Here is an 8,606-nt window from a genome sequence, read left to right on the forward strand (position 1 = left end):
GAGGCGGAACCTTTGTGGAGCTAATCTAGGGCTCCGGCGGAGCCGTTCTGCCAGGGAAACATCCGTTCTGGAGAGGGAAATCATCACCATCGTCATCACCATCGATCCTCTCATCAGGAGGGGGTCAATCTCCATTAACATCTTCACCAGCACCGTCTCATCTCAAACCCTAGTTCATCTCTTGTATCCAATCTTTGTCTCAAAACCTCAGATTGGTACCCGGGGTTGCTAGTAGTGTTGATTACTCCTTGTAGTTGATGCTAGTTGGTTTATTCGGTGGAAGATCATATGTTCAGATCCTTTATGCATATTAATACCCCTCTGATTATGAACATGAATATGATTTGTGAGTTGTTACGTTTGTTCCTGAGGACATGGGAGAAGTCTTGCTATAAGTAGTCATGTGAATTTGGTACTCGTTCGATATTTTGATGAGATGTATGTTGTCTCTCGTCTAGTGGTGTCATGTGAACATCGACTACATGACACTTCACCATTGTTTGGGCCTAGGGGAAGGCATTGGGAAGTAACAAGTAGATGATGGGTTGCTAGAGTGACAGAAGCTTAAACCCTAGTTTATGAGTTGCTTCGTAAGGGGCTGATTTGGATCCATATGTTTCATGCTATGGTTAGGTTTACCTTAATACTTCTTTTGTAGTTGCGGATGCTTGCAAGGGGGGTTAATCATAAGTGGGATACTTTTCCAAGGAAGGGCAGTACCCAAGCACCGGTCCACCCACATATCAAATTATCAAAGTATCGAACGCGAATCATATGAACGTGATGAAAACTAGCTTGACGATAATTCCCATGTGTCCTTGGGGGCTCTTTCTTTTATATAAGAGTTTGTCCAGGCTTTTCCTTTGCTACAAAAAGGATTGGGCCATCTTGCTGCACCTTATTTACTTTTATTACTTTATACCCATTATAAATTACCTTATCACAAAACTACCTGTTACCGATAATTTCAGTGCTTGCAGAGAATACCTTACTGAAAACTGCTTATCATTTCCTTCTGCTCCTCGTTGGGTCCGACACTCTTACTTATCAAAAGGACTACGATAGATCCCCTATACTTGTGGGTCATCAAGACTCTTTTCTGGCGCTGTTGCCGAGGAGTGAAGCGCCTTTGGTAGGTGGAATTTGGTAAGGAAAAATTTATATAGTGTGCTGAAATTTATTGTCACTTGTTACTATGGAACATAATCCTTTGAGGGTCTTGTTCAGGGTATCTTCACCCTGACCAGTAGAGCAAAGAGTTGCTCCTCAACGTACTGAACCTACTGAAAATGTTTACTTTGAAATTCCTTCATGTATGATAGAGAAACTGCTAGCTAATCCTTTCACAGGTGATGGAACATTACATCCCGATTTGCACCTAATCTATGTGGAGGAAGTTTGTGGATTATTTAAGCTTGCAGGTATGCCCGAGGATGTTATCAAGAAGAAGATCTTCCCTTTATCTTTGAAGGGAAATGCATTGACATGGTTTAGGCTATGTGATGATATGGGATCATGGAACTACAACCGATTGAAATTGGAATTTCATTAGAAGTTTTATCCTATGCATCTAGTTCATCGTGATCGTGATTATATTTATAATTTTTGGCCTCACGAAGGAGAAAGCATCGCTCAAGCTTGGGGGAGGCTTAAGTCAATGTTATATTCATGGCCCAATCATGAGCTCTCAAGAGAAATTATTATTCAAAAAAATTATGCTCGGCTTTCTCTCAATAATCGCTCCATGCTCGATACTTCTTGTACTTGTTCTTTTATGATAAAGACTATTGAATTCAAATGGGATTTATTGGAAATAATTAAACGCAACTCTGAAGATTGGGATCTCGACGAAGGTAAGGATCATAGTGCTAAGCTAACGGATGGGTCTGGTCCATCATATCGTTTTCTAATGATGTGATCCGTTCATCAAATGACAACACAAAGTCCATGGCTAGGAAACTTAACCATCTTTGATTAACGAGCTAGTCACGTAGAGGCATACTAGTGACACTCTGTTTGTCTATGTATTCACACATGTACTAAGTTTCCAGTTAATAAAATTCTAGCATGAATAATAAAAATTTATCATGATATAAGGAAATATAAATAACAACTTTATTATTGCCTTTAGAGCATATTTCCTTCACATACCTCTCCGACAATCGGAGTGAAAAATCCTAATCTCGATCTATGCCAACTCAACAAACACCATCGGAGACACCTGTAGAGCATCTTTATAATCACCCAGTTACGTTGTGACGTTTGATAGCACACTAAGTGTTCCTTCGGTATTCGGGAGTTGCGTAATCTCATAGTCATAGGAACATGTATAAGTTATGGAGAATGCAATAGCAGTAAACTAAACGATCAAAGTGCTAAGCTAACAGATGGGTCAAGTCAATCACATCATTTTCTAATGATGTGACCCCGTTCATCAAATGATAACTCTTTGTCCATGGCTAGGAAAATTAACCATCTTTGATTAACGAGCTAGTCACGTAGAGGCATACTAGTGACACTCTGTTTGTCTATGTATTCACACATGTACTAAGTTTCCGGTTAATACAATTCTAGCATGAATAATAAACATTTATCATGATATAAGGAAATATAAATAACAACTTTATTATTGCCTCTAGGGTATATTTCCTTCACCTGGGCAGGCTGGTGGATTTTCTTGGCGTGGATCTGGCACGCTTCATAGCTTCGCTCCATTTCGGCTACATCATGAAGGCTCGTTGGCCAAAAAAATCCTAATCTCGATCTATGCCAACTCAACAAACACCATCGGAGACACCTGTAGAGCATCTTTATAATCACCCAGTTACGTTGTGACGTTTGATAGCACACTAAGTGTTCCTCCAATATCCAGGAGTTGCATAATCTCATAGTCATAGGAACATGTATAAGTCATGAAGAAAGCAATAGCAATAAATTAAACAATCATAGTGCTAAGCTAATGGATAGGTCTAGTCCATCATATCATTCTCTAATGATGTGATCCCGTTCATCAAATGACAACACATGTACATGGCTAGGAAACTTAACCATCTTTGATTAACGAGCTAGTCAGGTAGAGGCATACTAGGGACACTCTATTTGTCTATGTATTCACACATGTACTAAGTTTCTGGTTAATACCATTCTAGCATGAATAATAAACATTTATCATGATATAAGGAAATATAAATAACAAGTTTATTATTGCCTCTTGGGCATATTTCCTTCAGTCTCCCACTTGCACTAGAGTCAATAATCTAGTTCACATCGTCATGTGATTTCACACCAATAGTTCACATCTTTATGTGATTAGTTCACATCTTCATGTGACTAGTACCCCAAGGAGGAGTGTGATTGATGGTGGAGGGGGAGTAAACCTTTTATTTTATCGCTTGGGAACCGCCACTAGAGTGCTTAGCATGGAAGATGTTGATAACTGATGATCGTGAAGTGAATAAGAAGGGTGCATGTCTCAAAATATCATTTATCTCTGTTTTAAAAATTGAGCTCTGGCACCTTTGCAAATCACTGCTTCCCTCTGCGAAGGGACTATTTATTTACTTTTATGTTGTGTCATCACCTTCTATTAACAAGCGCCAGAAACTGAGTAGAGCACAGCGGTCATGATTTATGCATTGTGCATATATAATGTTGGGTGCATCATGACTGGATCTTTTCTACCATGAATTAGAATGTTTTGTCACTACTTGAACTTCGGAGGTGCTCTGCATTTACATTTTGCAGTCTCAAAAAGGGCTAGCGAGATACCATTATTGTCATTTGATATCATGGTTGTTTTGACAACGTGTTGCTGTTTGAGATATCTTATTATTACTCGCTAGCTGATTATGTCATTGATATGAATCATTATAATCTTTAAGAGTTATTGTTGACATGGTTAGTTATAATGTTGGCTGAAAACCTGGGTGCTGTTTAAGCTTATTTATGCAAACAAGAGCAAAAGAGTTCGTAAAAGTTTTTCTTTCTCACTTTCAATTTATCAACTGAATTTCTTGAGGACAAGCAGATGTTTAATCTTGGGGTAGTTGATATGTCTCCAACATATCTACTTTTTCTCACACTTTTCCTCTTGTTTTAGACTCTAATTTGCATGATTTGAATGAAACTAACCCCGAACTGACGATGTTTTCAGCTGAACTACCATGGTGTTGTTTTTGTGCGGAAATAAAAGTTCTCGGAAGGGAACAAAACTTTTTGAGGATTTTTTATACCAATAATAAGAATTTCTAGAGCCAAGACCCACCGGAGAGGGGCCCCTGTGTGGGCACAACCCACCAGGGCGTGCCCCCCTCTCCTGGCACGCCCAGGTGGGTTGTACCCACCTGGTGGCCCCGTTGATGACCCCCTGATACTATAAAATCACATCATTGCAGAAAAAAAATCAGGGAGAAAGAATTATCGCGATCCACGAGACGGAGCCACCGCCAGGCCTTGTTCTTCCTCGGGAGGGTAGATCTGTAGCCCGTTTGGGGCTCCGGAGAGGGGGTCTTCGTTCTTCGTCAACACCAACCCTTCTTCGTCGTCAATTCCATGATGCTCCCCACCAGGAGTGAGTAATTCCTTCGTAGGCTCGCTGGTTGGTGAGTAGTTGGATGAGATTCATCATATAATCGAGTTTGTTTTGTTAGGGCCTGATCCCTAGTATCCACTATGTTCTTAGATTGATGTTTCTATGACTTTGCTATGCTTAATGCTTGTCACTTTGGGCCCGGGTGCCATGATTTCAGATCTGAACCGTTTATGAATTCATCATTATATCCATGTTTTAGATCCGATCTTGCAAGTTATAGTCACCTACTACGGTTATGATCCGGCAACCCCAGAGTGACAACAACCGGGACCACTCCCAGTGATGACCATAGTTTGAGGAGTTCATGTATTCACTATGTGTTAATGCTTTGTTCTGGTTCTTTATTAAAAGGAGGCCTTAATATCCCTTAGTTTCTAATATGGACCCCACTGCCACGGGAGGGTAGGACAAAAGATGTCATGCAAGTTCTTTTAATAAAGCATGTATGGCAATTTACAGAATACATGCCTACATTATATCGATGAACTCGAGCTAGTGCCGTATCGCCCTAGGTCATAACTGTCACATGATGAATATCATCCAACAAGTAACCGATCCAATGCCTATGAATTTATCTTATATTGTTTCTGCTAAGTTACTAATGCTATCATCACTGTTACACTTGCTACAAACTACTGCTATCACTGTTACTGTTACCGTTGCTACTGTCACTACTATCAAAACTATCAAACTACTTTGCTACTGATCACTTTGCTGCAGATAATTAATCTCCAGGTGTGGCTGAATTGACAACTCAGCTGCTAATACCTTCAAATATTCTCTGGCTCCCCTTGTGTCGAATCTATAAATTTGGGTTGAATACTCTACCCTTGAAAACTGTTGCGATCCCCTATACTTGTGGGTTATCACTTATCAGGTTGATACTTTTTTCACATAAGCATCGCAACCCCAAACTTTAAGAAACGACAGCTTAGGTTTCTTGCTAAACCACAGTTCATACGGTGTCATCTCAACGGATTTTTAGACGGTGCCCTATTTAATGTGAATGCAACTATCTCTAATGCATAACCCCAAAACGATAGTGATAAATCTTTAAGAGACATCATAGATCTCACCATATCTAATAAAGTATGGTTACGATGTTCGGACACACCATTATGTTGTGGTGTTCCAGGTGACATGAGTTGCGAAACTATTCGACATTGTTTCAACTGAAGGCCAAACTCGTAACTCAAATATTTCATCTCCGCGATCATATCGTAGAAACTTTATTTTCTTGTTACGATGATCCTCCACTTTACTCTGAAATTCTTTGAACTTTTCAAACGTTTCAGACTTGTGTTTCATTAAGTAGATATACCCATATCTGCCCAAATCATCTGTGAAGGTCAGAAAATAACGATACCTTCCGCGAGCCTCAACACTCATCGGACCGCATACATCGGTATATATTATTTCCAATAAGTCAGTGGCTCGCTCCATTGTTCCGAAGAACGGAGTCTTAGTCATCGTGCCCATGAGGCATGGTTCACAAGCATCAAGTGATTCATAATCAAATGATTCCAAAGGACCATCAGCATGGATTTTCTTCATGCGCTTTACACCAATATGACCTAAACAGCAGTGCCACAAATATGTTGCACTATCATTATCAACTTTGCATCTTTTGGCATTAATATTATGAATATGTGTATCACCACGATCGAGATTCAATAAACCATTCACCATGGGTGTATGACCACATAAGGTTTTATTCATGTAAACAAAATAACAATTATTCTTTGACTTAAATGAATAACCGTATTGCAATAAACATGATCCAATTATATTAAGCTCAACGCAAACACCAAATAACATTTATTTTAGGTTCAACACTAATCCCTAAGGTAAAGGGAGTGTGTGATGGTGATCTTATCAACCTTGGAATCACTTCCAACACACATCGTCACCTCACCCTCAACTAGTCTCTGTTCATTTTGTAACTCTTGTCAAGTTACTAATCATGGCAACTGAACTAGCATCAAATACCCAGGGGCTACTATGAGAACTAGTAAAGTACACATAAATAACATGTATATCATATATACTTTTGTTCACTCTGCCATCCTTCTTATCCGCCAAGTATTTGGGGCAGTTCCACTTCCAGTGACCATTTACTTTAAAATAGAAGCACTCAGTTTCAGGCTTGGGTCTAGCTTTGGGCTTCTTCATGGGAGTGGCAACTTGCTTGCCATTCTTTCTTGAAGTTCCCTTTCTTTCCCTTGCCCTTTTACTTGAAACTAGTGGTCTTGTCAACCATCAACATTTGATGCTTTTCTTGATTTCTACCTTCGCCGATTTTAGCATCGCGAAGAGCTCGGGAATCGTTGTTGTCATACCTTGCCTATTATAGTTCATCACAGAGTTCCAGTAACTTAGTAACAGTGACTAGAGAACTCTATCAATCACCATATTATCTGGAAGATTAACTCCCACTTGATTCAAGCGATTGTAGTACTCAAACATTCTGAGCACATGCTCACTGGTTGACCTATTCTCCTCCATCTTGTAGGCAAAATACTTGTCAGAGGTCTCATACCTCTTGACTCGGGCATGAGTCTGAAATACCAATTTCAGCTCTTGGAACATCTTGTATGCTCTGTGGCATTCAAAATGTTTTTGAAGTCCCGGTTCTAAGCCGTAAAGCATGGTGCATTAAACTATCAAGTAGTCATCATACTGAGCTTTGTCAAACGTTCATAACGTCTACATGTGCTCCTGCAATAGGTCCGTCACATTGTATCAAGGACATAATACTAAGCGGTGTATCAAGGACATAATTCTTCTGTGCAGCAATGAGGATAATCCTCAGATCACGGGCCTATTCCACATCATTGCTAATAACATCTTTCAACATAGTTTTCTCTAGGAGCATATCATAAATAAAACGGGGAAGCTATACGCGAGCAATTGATCTACAACATAGATATGCAAATACTATCAGGACTAAGTTCATGATAAATTCAAGTTCAATTAATCATATTACTTAGAGCATCTCCAGCCGTTCGGCCCCCCAGGACGCCGAAAAAATGCGTCCTGGGGGCGAGCCGACGAGATTTTCGGCGTGGGGGCGACTGCGTTCCCAGTTGTCGCCCCCAGGTCGGCCCCAGGGCAAAACGAATTCGGCGTTTTTTTGGCACAAAATCGTCGAACTTCATCCAAACTCGGCGACATTCATTCAAATTTGTACAAAAACAAATAAAAAAACAAACACGGCCTAGCTACACCGTCCTCGCCGGGCCTTGCCGCCGTCCGACTTCTACATGCCTAGGCGCTTGTAGAAGTCGGTGTAGTCTCCGCCGTCGTCGTTGTTATCCTCGTCCTCGCCCTGCCACCCACCGCCGTCCTTGCTGCAGCCCTGTCCAGGGTCGCCGACGCGGGATGGCCCGGCCTCCTCCTCGTCGCTGTCGAGGTAGAGGACGCCGTCCACCTCGCGAAAGGGGCGGCAGTGGAGCGCCTTGAGTTCCTCGAGGGAGCGACGCTGGCGAGCCACCTGCTCGTGGACGTAGTCCTCCCTCGCTCACCTCATGGCCGTCTCGTCGGCGGTGGCCATCGCGAGGTGCTCCGGCTTTACCGGGAGTAGGGGAGGCTCTGGCTCAGTTTTCGGCAGGACGAGGCACATGCGACCGCCGCGGCCTTCCTCGGGGATGGTCAGGGCGCCGCTGCGGGTGTGGCGACCTAGCGGGGACTCCCCCGCCGTGTCTCGCGGATCGGGCTTGATGGTGAAGGCCGCCGGCGAGCCGCCCGAGGAGGAGGAGGTCGTCGCGTCTGACAACCGCCCCGGCATCCACGAGCTGCCACGGCGGCGAGACAAGGACGGGGGTGCGGGGGCGGGGTACTCGAGGTGCAGCGTGTTGCCGGCCTCGATGTAGTCGAGGACGTGCTCGAGGGTGCGGCCGGGCACCTCCCACCACTAGCACCTCCCTTCGGCGTTGTGGCGGCCGCGAGGCATGACGCCGTTGTTGGAGGCGATTAGGCCGTCGTGGCGGCGTTCGAAGTAGATCGTCGAGAACGT

This window comes from Triticum aestivum, chromosome 6A, assembly GCF_018294505.1.
Source record: "Triticum aestivum cultivar Chinese Spring chromosome 6A, IWGSC CS RefSeq v2.1, whole genome shotgun sequence".
In the NCBI taxonomy this organism is placed as follows: domain Eukaryota; kingdom Viridiplantae; phylum Streptophyta; class Magnoliopsida; order Poales; family Poaceae; genus Triticum; species Triticum aestivum.